The sequence below is a fragment of the Helianthus annuus genome, chromosome 9 (assembly GCF_002127325.2).
Source record: "Helianthus annuus cultivar XRQ/B chromosome 9, HanXRQr2.0-SUNRISE, whole genome shotgun sequence".
In the NCBI taxonomy this organism is placed as follows: domain Eukaryota; kingdom Viridiplantae; phylum Streptophyta; class Magnoliopsida; order Asterales; family Asteraceae; genus Helianthus; species Helianthus annuus.
Window position 1 is genome coordinate 73,318,592 of NC_035441.2, and position 12,246 is coordinate 73,330,837.

Genomic DNA, 12,246 nt, shown 5'->3' on the forward strand with positions numbered 1-12,246 from the left:
CCTATTGATTCTGCCTTGGAGATTTGACGGTGGGGGTATCTGGCGTGCCCCCTGACTTTGTGCTCGAGGAGTGACCAAGGACGGTTCTGCCGTTAGGACTGCCTCTTGCGCGATCAAAGATTGATACGCTGCGTTAATTGTGGCAATATTCTTGGCGTACCATGAGGCTGGAGTCTCGCCCTCTGGTAGCCCTAGTAGTGCCAAAATGTTCTGAGGCGGGGTTGGGTCTGAAGGTCCCTCGCCGTTGTTTCCTGGGGTGACCGTCTGAGTGATGCGGGTGATGCTCCCGCGCGGGCCCCGAGTGTTGGTTACTTCGATTTCACCGATTTCTTCGATGTGTTGGGCTTGGATGTTTGGATTTCCCTCACCCAACACCGCATTGGAGTTTTCTCTGAAACCAAACTCGGGAATGATTCCTTGACCAGCCATGATCGAAGGAAGAAAAAGTGTCGAAAACTCAGAAAAAAGAAGATGAAAATGGTTGTAGAAAAACCGGTGGGCGCCAATGAAGAAACACTGGACTAATTATGAGGATAATCAGTTTGGTTTATGTTTCTATCATGATGGTTAATCTTCTAATGACTTATCTGAGCTTCTTCTTGAACCTTTAATCCTGCAAAACAGAACACCGTTACTCGTTAAGAGGGGAATATGGGGGTTTCCCTCTTAACCGGGCTCCGGCGTGAGAATAAACGACTGCTTTGGGAGGATAATTAAGTATTAAGAGTAAGAGTAGAGGGAATGGAATGTTTAACCTGTGGAGTGAGGTGCCAATTTATAGCCGGAGAGGTGCAAGAGGATATGGGCTGATGGGCCTTGGGCCGGTAATTGACAACATAGTGGATATGCTCTTTGTCTCACGGGTGTCGACCGTTAGTGGCTTCTAGAAGTTCTCCTGCGCTGGCGCGCCCTGATTGGAGCCACGTGTCATTGTTGTCGGCCTCGTTGTCCTTCTTCCATCAGGAGACAAGTGCAGATCGTGGGACAGATGTCTCCATCCTCTGATTGGTGCCACGTAGGCGTCCTTAAGTACTTCTCGTTTTCTGTACGTCAGACGATCATGGCGCACGATTGAACAGAGCCTGCTGGATGTTCATTGGCTCCTTTTCTCTGCCACTTGTACCTTTTGTACCTTCCTACCCTGGTCTCGCGCTGCAACCTTTCTGTGAGTTGTGCGGGTTTATAGGTAATGAAGGTTCTTATCGGATTGCTAAGTATCGTAATTGTAGTTCTCTTCTGATTGGCCCTCGTGCCTCTTCGTGGGATGTGGCGGTAATCACGCGAGGTTGTCTTAGCAAGAGAAAATGCTGAATAAGGAGTATGGCCCTTGCGCAGCCTTGATGAAGGTTTGCGCGGCTTTTTGGGGCAATACCCCTTCAATATCACATAAGTATGGTCCACGTAAGCATCAAGTATCACAACATAGTATTCATGTATAAGGATTGTTTTGTGCATTGCATAAAGAATAAGTTTAAGTGTGTTTTAAATATGGTAACATGTTACACCCCAAAAAGTGGTAAACATAAAAAGGGGTTACGAGTATACTCACGGTTTTGCAAGTCTTCCGATTATCCAAGTATTGACGAGTTAATGCGATTCAGGGTATGAACGGGTTTGGATTTAAGATTAAGGGATGTGTAGGTTTGGAATTTTAACAACATGAAAATAACATATGAAAATAATCACCTAGTACATATGATACTTGTTGTTGACACTATGAAACTCTAAGGAGTTGATATGTTTTCATGGAACAAGGTTCCATTAGAATCGTGACAAGTTATCATACCATAGGATGATATAATCTAGTACTATGACATATGAACACTAGTTCATCATCTTAGATTCGATTATTTGGATTATGTGTTTATATATTACATATATTATATACATATTATTATGTCTAATATTTCAAGCATGAGGTAGAAGATTAAGATCTTCATTTAGGTACCTCTAAGTATCATGGAAATCATGTAGGAGGTAGGAAGATCAAGCTTCCATTTAGGTACCTCTTATGGTTCACCACTACACTTGATGTAAAAACATACAAGGAGGGTCATGAAGTAATATTAAAACAAGAATAATAAACAACTACACTATGAGAAATCATCAAGTAATGAGGGTTTCTATGTTGGACAACCCAAGTTAGTCCATAATCACACCTACATTAAGTCTTGGACTTAAACATTACTTGTGGGTTAAAAACCCTAAACAAAACAGAATGCATATGAGGTTTAACCTCTGATTTTGAATGTCTCAACCTTGTTTTTAAGCCTAACTAACCATAGAAGTGGTTATAAGCATAAGAACATAGGTTTGAGATGAGTTTTACTCAAGTTTGAACAAGTTAAGTAAAGTTTGATTGAAAACAGAAATGAACAGTGAACTTTGGAGCGTTTTTGTCGGAGTTCCAGGGACTTATTTACTGTGAAAAACCCATGGAATCGAAGATAAGGTTAATCCAAGCACATAGGAAAAAGAATGGACTAAATCGGACAAGTATTGAGTGAGTTATGCTCACTTTAGTGAAGAGGTATAATTCTGTCCGAATTTCTACAATCAGCTGTGTTTTTGGATGATTTGGGAGTGATTAGAGTGTTGCAAAAGTGGAAAAGTGGCTGGGATTAGAGTAGTATTTATAGGGGATGGATTAGGGTTAAAGTTGGTTGGCTTTAAATGCAATTAGTTGAGAATTAAATAAATAAATAAAAAAAGACAATTGTTGCTGTCTTTGTCATTAGCGACCGGAGTGGGCTGTTTGCAGCCAATAACCACTTTCTTTTGTGTGACTTATTAGATTATATTATAGTACCTATTATATCATGTTAATATATGACTAACCATTGAAATCTCATTAGTTTGGGAGGTTTATTAAACAAAAAAAAAACTACATAAAGGCAGCCCATAGCTGTCCGTTCGCATGGGCTTTGACAGCCATGTTCTCCCTTTTTTTTATGTTTAAGTGACAATTAATTGATTTAGCCATTTAGGTATCATACATATAATGAACACATAACCTATTCTTTAAATGTAATATGGTAGGTGGTTGAATAACAAAAGGGACAACTTCAACAGCCATGAGGGCTGTGATCGAATGACTATAATTAGCCCCTTAATATTGTTTTTTTTAATTTTTTTTAGACATGCAACGTTCACATGTAACATATACTATTTTATTATTATTATTATTATTATTATATTATTATTATTATTATTATTAGAAATAGTATTATTAGAATTATTATTATATTACTAGGATTATTATTATTATTGTTTTATTATCAGAATTTAACCATGTATTTAATAGTTAACAAGCACGCAGAAGTTATGAGTAACAGTATGTCGGGTATCGGTCACGCGTATGTATTCAAGATTGGTAACGTATAACCCGAGTATTGTAACACGTATAAGCATGTATAAAAATAGTATTCCATATAAAAGATTCATTTCATTACGATCAAAGTCTCGGATTTACAATGGCTTGAAACGAGAAGACGATTACAAGAATACAAGATTTCCAAAATTAGAATTTCAAGCAAAGGTTTCTAAATGTGGAAAGTATGAAAGCGCATGGCGTTACAGTCTCCCCTCCTTTAGGAAATTTCGTCCCGAAATTTATTCAAGAGGAAGAGTTGAAAGAGTTTTGGAGAAAAGGTGATTATATGAAATTTGAAACTCGAAAATTTTGAAACGTACAAAGTATGAAGTTTTGAAAATGTCAAGATAAGTTTGCAAAAGGATTTGTTTGGCTATAATGGTTTTAAGGCATAAGCATTGGATAGACGAAAGTAGCGTGTTAAAGATGAAGTCTCGTCGTGGATAATCGGATATAATGCATTTGCGAGTTGTCTAAAGTTTGAATTAGGTCTAAAAGGTCTGCGAAACACTGAATTTCTCATGGCACGTCTTACGAAAGTTTGGTAACATGATGAAAACACTAATATATAGGAAGTACCAATGGCGTATCCACCATGTTTTGATCATGTTATGTCCGTTTCGTATTAGGTGTCATGTTACGTTCCATGTCTTATCATACATAGTAGTACACTTTATGGTTTTCATACGCCCATCACTATAATCCCATGTGCACCCGCGGTTATTTTGATCGTCGCATGATCCACATAGCTTGTACTAGTTGTGCATGAATCAGGGTATACATAATTTAAAAATAAGAACGTGTACGTATAAGAATATATTATATAAGCAAATCCATGCTTAAGTATGTATGGGACCCACGCAAGCGAATCCCCTGGATTACGCTCGCGTACGGGTGCGAATGCATGAATTATGAGTATGAACGAAAGTATGAGCATAACTATAAGTTTACGTATGAATATGCACGTAAGTATGAGTATAAACATAAATTGTATGAGTAATGTGAGTATACGTATAAGCATTAAACGTATGAGTATAAGTAAAAGCATAAATCGTATGAGTATGAATACGATTATAAGTATGAGCATAAAATGCATTGTTATAAATATGAGTGTGAGTATGAATACTAATGATTGCGTATATCGTATTAATTGAAAACATGACAAACTTAAGCATGTAAAAGTACTCAAAAGGTTGAGTATGTAAATACGAATGATATAACTGAAATGGTCGCGATGCAACGACTAAAACGTGTATGATGATATGCATGTATAGTTGTTTAAATGAAACGTTGAGTTTATCAAATCAAAATTAGGTTGAGCTTGGTTTGAAAGGTAGAATATAGTTTGCATATGTAAGGGAACATAACGTACTCATTGGTTATGCATAATGTATTTGGTAATGAATGGAATGCTACTTTTGTTTAAAAGAGTTTATGTAATTCGAGGATGGTCGGTTCCCACGAAGTCTTCTTGCCCACGTGTTTTGTAAATTGGTGTAGGAAAAAAGTTTTCGATAAAAAAAGTAAGTTCGTTTCATCAAACAAGAAATTATGAATTTAGGAGGTTCTTGTGAAAACGAGGATCCTTAGAAAGGAATTTAGCAAAAGGACTTAGTGATTGTTAAAAGTTTTAACAAATGATTTGTTGATGTTGAAAAGAGTATTTGGTAAAACGATCATATAACATCTATGAGATCTTATAAGTAATTGAGAAAGGTTAGTTTGATTTCGATTAAGAGTGGAAGTCTCTAGTATGATGATATAATGTGAACGTGTTTTAGTTAATAAATCGGATGTGAAGTTCATGGGCAAGAGATTCATTAGACCGATTATATTGATAGGAAGCATTTCGTAAGGTTTGGAAATTCGTGTACTAAACGTTTAAGACATGATTAAGTATCTCGTGTATATGATCTATGTGAAATGTATAATGGAATAAAGAATAAGTTTGATAAAATAATAAATTTTGAAAATCGCATAAGTAGGGATTTGGTTAATGATAAACAATTTAGGTATAAAATATGATCGAGTTTGCATAATAAGATATTTTGAATGGACGTTTTGGTAACGATCACCTAGGTAAGGGAATCATCCCTAACTCGTTGGTGAGGTCGTTTTAAGAAAAGGGGAGTGGAGTTAATCGTCAAGGTAAGGAAGTCACTCCTATCTCGATGATATGTCTCCACTTGTCGTTACAAGGAATATGAATTTAAATTACATGAAGTCAAGCATATGTATAAATGTATGGAAAAAAATCCAATATGTTGTGTGTGTGAAAAGAGAAAAATTGGAAGTAGATTTAAATTCAAAAGGAATGGCATCGTATAAGATAAATAGTAGAACACATGTTTGCTTAAAATTTAGGATGGTTCCAAAACGGAACTTTGACTAACCAAAGTGGTCGAAAAATCTTTCGAATTTGAGGAGCATGCTTTGGCCTAATAGGTGAAATACTCTCACCGACAAGTCGGTTAACGGTATTTACCCTTCCGGTTACTACATGTCCCAAATCAATTGAAATTTCGAGACTTGGCGGGATTTATGAAAATCAAGGAGTGGAACTAGTCGACAAGGTGCGGGTCTCACCCCTAACTTGGCGATTTAGTATCCTAAGTGTGGTTGGTACTCATCGGGTCAAAATTTGATTTCAACACTTTGACAAGAGTCCACTAGAATTCAAAATTTGAATTCCTCCATCAAGGTGAGGATTTTACTCCTAACTTGGTGGTGAATTTCGTGTAAGAAAAGAAAAGTAGAAGGCTTGAGAGTCATTCACCAAATTGTGGGTTTCACGCCTATTTTGGTGAAGTCGTCTCGTTTGTGTATTATGAGTGTTTTCGGATTTAGAAATATCGAGTAAAATGCATGAGGGAAGTGTATGTCAAAGGAATACGCAAACAAGTATAAACACGTAAGAGGGCATATCAAGAATGGTACATAAATAATGAAATGATAAATCAAGTATTAACACATAGAGAAATAGGTCAAGAATAGTACGTAAAGGATCGAAAAACGAAACAAGTATTAACACATAATAAGACAAGCATTAATGCATAAGAATAACATGTCGAATATTACCCACGAGTGATATACATGTTTAAAAGAGCATAAATAAGAAACAAATAAAGTATCATGTAGTAGTTCAAGAAAAACATACGAATAAGGCTCTAAAACTATAGACTAGGTAAAAGCATTCCTACTTTTCCTAATTCCCTATAGTTATGGCTCTGATACCAATCTGTCACACCCCAACCAATGGCAGAAACATCGGGATGATACGAAGTGTGAAGATTGCTAGAGACATCATAACGCTATTTGTGACGATATTTAATAAACCAATTTCATTTCATAATTCGTCTGTCAACATTACAAAGAAATCAAATAACGTCAAGTTCAAAGGAAATACAATACAACATAATCAAAATTGATACAACGATTAAACCTAAACGTCTATATGTGTATCTAGGCATCAACGCTACTTCATTTCATAGCATCATCATCCTCAACCTGTAACATGTTTAAAATAAAGTTAAATGCAAAAGCAAAGGCGAGTATACAAGTTTAAGCATAAGTATAAGTATAAGTATAAAAGTTTAAAACGAATCCACATGGCAACTTAGTTTATACGAGATCAACCTAACGTGGCATGCAATATTTCTAGCCAACCTCTGTTTACGCAAGAAAGTTTAATTAATTCAACATGACCCAAGTTTAAGGGGGGCGGTGTGTTACTCCTATAGCGCTATACATGTCAAATGGCGGCTCGTGAAAGCTAATGACTAAAACATATCACATAAGTATGGTCCACGTAAGCATCAAGTATCACAACATAGTATTCATGTATAAGGATTGTATTGTGCATTGCATAAAGAATAAGTTTAAGTGTGTTTTAAATATGGTAACATGTTACACCCCAAAAAGTGGTAAACATAAAAAGGGGTTGTGAGTATACTCACGGTTTTGCAAGTCTTCCGGTTATCCAAGTATTGACGAGTTAATGCGATTCAGGGTATGAACGGGTTTGGATTTAAGATTAAGGGATGTGTAGGTTTGGAATTTTAACAACATGAAAATAACATATGAAAATGATCACCTAGTACATATGATACTTGTTCTTGACACTATGAAACTCCAAGGAGTTGATATGTTTTCATGGAACAAGGTTCCATTAGAATCGCGACAAGTTATCATACCATAGGATGATATAATCTAGTACTATGACATATGAACACTAGTTCATCATCTTAGATTCGATTATTTGGATTATGTGTTTATATATTACATATATTATATACATATTATTATGTCCAATATTTCAAGCATGAGGTAGAAGATTAAGATCTTCATTTAGGTACCTCTAAGTATCATGGAAATCATGTAGGAGGTAGGAAGATCAAGCTTCCATTTAGGTACCTCTTATGGTTCACCACTACACTTGATGTAAAAACATACAAGGAGGGTCATGAACTAATATTAATACAAGAATAATAAACAACTACACTATGAGAAATCATCAAGTAATGAGGGGTTCTATGTTGGACAACCCAAGTTAGTCCATAATCACACCTACATTAAGTCTTGGACTTAAACATTACTTGTGGGTTAAAAACCCTAAACAAAACAGAATGCATATGAGGTTTAACCTCTGATTTTGAATGTCTCAACCTTGTTTTTAAGCCTAACTAACCATAGAAGTGGTTATAAGCATAAGAACATAGGTTTGAGATAAGTTTGACTCAAGTTTGAACAAGTTAAGTAAAGGTTGATTGAAAACAGAAATGAACAATGAACTTTGGAGCCTTTTTGCCGGAGTTCCAGGGACTTATTTACTGTGAAAAACCCATGGAATCAAAGATAAGGTCAATCCAAGCACATAAGAAAAAGAATGGACTAAATCGGACAAGTATTGAGTGAGTTATGCTCACTTTAGTGAAGAGGTATAACTCTGTCCGAATTTCTACAACCAGCTGTGTTTTTGGATGATTTGGGAGTGATTAGAGTGTTGCAAAAGTGGAAAAGTGGCTGGGATTAGAGTGGTATTTATAGAGGATGGATTAGGGTTAAAGTTGGTTGGCTTTAAATTCAATTAGTTGAGAGTTAAATAAATAAAAAAAGACAATTGTTGCTGTCTTTGACATTAGCGACCGGAGTGGGCTGTTTGCAGCCAATAACCACTCTCTTTTGTGTGACTTATTAGATTATATTATAGTACATATTATATCATGTTAATATATGACTAACCATTGAAATCTCATGAGTTTGGGAGGTTTATTAAACAAAAAAAAAAAAAAAAAAACTACATAAAGGCAGCCCATAGCTGTCCGTTCGCATGGGCTTTGACAGTCATGTTCACCCTTTTTTTATGTTTAAGTGACAATTAATTGATTTAGCCATTTAGGTATCATACATACAATAATGAACACATAACCTATTTTTTAAATGTAATATGGTAGGTGTTTGAATAACAAAAGGGACAACTTCAACACCCATGAGGGCTGTGATCGAATGACTATAATCAGCCCCTTAATATTGTTTTTTTTTTTATTTTCTTTAGACATGCAATATTCACATGTAACATATACTATTTTATTATTATTATTATTATTATTATTATTATTATTATTATTATTATTAGAATTAGTATTATTAGAATTATTATTATATTACTAGCATTATTATTATTATTATCATTATTATTGTTTTATTATCAGAATTTAACCATGTATTTAATAGTTAACAAGCACGCAGAAGTTATGAGTACCAGTATGTCGGGTATCGGTCACGCGTATGTATTCGAGATTGGTAACGTATAACCCGAGTATTTTAACACGTATAAGCTTGTATAAAATAGTATTCCATATAGAAGATTCATTTCATTACGATCAAAGTCTCGAATTTACAATGGCTTGAAACGAGAAGACGATTACAAGAATACAAGATTTCCAAAATTAGAATTTCAAGCAAAGGTTTCTAAATGTGGAAAGTATGAAAACGCATGGCGTTACACCATGATAGCCATTTTTTCACATGCGATATTCAATCTTCCACATGCGATTCTACATACCCCATGCCATTTTTCACATTACCCAATGCCATTTTTTCATATGCGATATTCAAATCTTACACATGCGATTTTGTCCATCTACACACCCCATGCCATTTTTCACACTACCCAATGCTAACCATTTTTTCACATGCGATATGTATTGAATTCGCACCAGATCTGCACCTGATCGAACGACTGGGATGATCGCGTACGTAATGTACGATATGCGCATTTGTATTTTACTATTTACCTATATATATATATATATATTATACAGAATAGAGTTATAAGAATAAGATAAGTTTGTATTAAAAATGGGTTGAGTTGGGGTTTAAATAGGTGAAAAAGTTAATTAAAAAATTGAAAATTATTTCTTTTATATCGTTGCACAACAGTAACATTTCGAAAGTCACACCATCGACCAACGTTTTAACCAAAACGCTCAACCCAAACATGGAAGATAAAGTTGATGGGGGCGGTGGTTCAGCCGTTTTAGGGTGTGTTCGGGCAAAAAAAGGCCCAATTCACAAGCCACTACGGATGGTTTAGGATTTAACAACCATCGACTTTTATCAATCTCAAAACCCCAACTAATTTGAGCACAACATGTGGAAACTTACTCGTCAATCAACACACGGTGACTATGAGATGTCACGTAACTTTTTTTAAACTTAAATAAGTTATATTTTTCATTATTATTTATAAAAAAACACTTTAAAATTAAGCATTTTTTAGAAAATATTTCTATAACGTATTATTATTATTATACTTTTTTTGAGTATCTGTATAAGTAGTGGTTTGAAATTAGAGTTTATGAATTCTAGAGCATTTACACTTTATATGTTGGTTGCTAGCCATGGTTAGTTGATTTGAAATTGAACTTTGTATGTACACTAGTTGATGCCCCGTCCGTGTTGCAGGGCGATGGCTGAATAATTCTCAACCAATTAAAAAAACAGCCATATAGTTTTGCTAGAAAAAACTAAAACGATGACAATACCGTAATTTTTAGCTCAGGGCAAAATGATATTTTTTTTAACAGAGGGCAAAATCGTAAGTTTTAGCTAGGAGAAAACATATTTTTATTTTGAACTGGGGGCAAAAATGTAATTTTGCGCAGCGGCGAAAATCGAAATTTTGAACCGAGGGCAAAATCGTATTTTTTAGCTGAGGGCAAAAGCATAATTTTATTTTGACTTGGGGGCGAAAACGTAATTTTAAACTAAACCGTAATTTTAAAGTGAGTATAAAATAATAATCTGGTTGGTCCAATGGGTGAGTGCCAGACAGCTGCCTGGTACAATTGGCAAAACTGTAACTTTAAGCTGGCAAAACCGTAATTTTTAACCGAGGGCAAAATAGAAAATTTTATCAGGGAGCAAAAGCGTATTTTGATTTTTAACTGGGGCAAGTACGTAATTTTACACTGATAGCAAAATCGTAATTTTAAAACGGGATAAAAATATAAAATAATTGGGCCAATAGGGGAGTGCCAGGCAGGTGCCTGGCACTATTCTCCCCACCGCCCCTTTCCTCCAATCAATGGCGACAACTATTGCCGCCGACCTTTGTGTTTGTTGTAGTTAGAATAGAATAGAATGTGAAACGCGCCTCGGGCTATGCGACACAATATCATAAATCTGGTGAATGGAGGGAGAATATAACGTGCATAACGACACATCTTCACATACATATGGTGTTTTTTTTTAAAGTAAACTAGTTAAATTTCCGCCCGCGCGTTGCAGCGGAGACCCAATGACTGCAAAACGCGTGTCAGTAACGGAAATCAGATACCGAATATCAAAACATAAATAAAAATGTCGTGTAAAGGATAGTCAATCCGTAAAAAAACGATTTTAAATAACCTAATATATAATAATAATAATAATAATAATAATAATAATAATAATAATAATAATAATAATAATAATAATAATAATAATAGGACCCACACGTCCTACACGTTGGAAATTCGGTTGTTTTCAGTTCAGTTATTACGGTGCTAACACGTTAAAATATGGATGAGCTCGGTACCGGTAACGACACCGAAAGTACCAATCCGGAAAATCATCGAAATTAGGTACCGGCACCGAAAATGCTCGGTACAATACAATACGGTATGGTATTTGAAGGTAAAAATCAATAAATATAGGTATGGTGCTAGATCGGTGTCGAACCGAAAGTAACGATTCTGAAAACGCCAAAAGATGGGTACCAAATTGGTACCGAAAATGATTTGGTATAGTAAATTTGGTACTGATATGATACCGGTTTGATTACAGGATTTTATACGATTTTGCTCATCAATAATCTAAATATCCAAGTTTATTTTACATGCTACAATTAATTAATTACGTAAAAAGACAAAAGGTAAAGCAAAATAAGTTGTTGTGTATATAAAACCCCATTCAAACGAAACACAGTTTACTTACTGTGTGTATGAAAAGTAATCTAAACTGTGTAATTACTTGCATTGCTACGTTGCTACAAGATTTGATGAGCTCGTTACCAACCGGTACCGAAAATACCGTTACCGAAATCCCCAAAAGTGGGTACCGGTACTTAATATACCTGGTACAGTACGGCTTGATACGGTCGGTACTTGTATGGCACCGATATTTGAGGGTAAAATCCGATGAATACCAGTGCCGAACGGATACCGAAAATACACTCAGTTTGATAAATTTGATACCGGTATCGGTACCCGATACTATTCATTCATTTCTATTTTTATTACTGTTAATTTATTTCTCTTTTTAATATTTATTATTTATTACTGTTCATTTCGTTGGTTTTTTAATATAAGGATAATGTTAGATTACAAAGT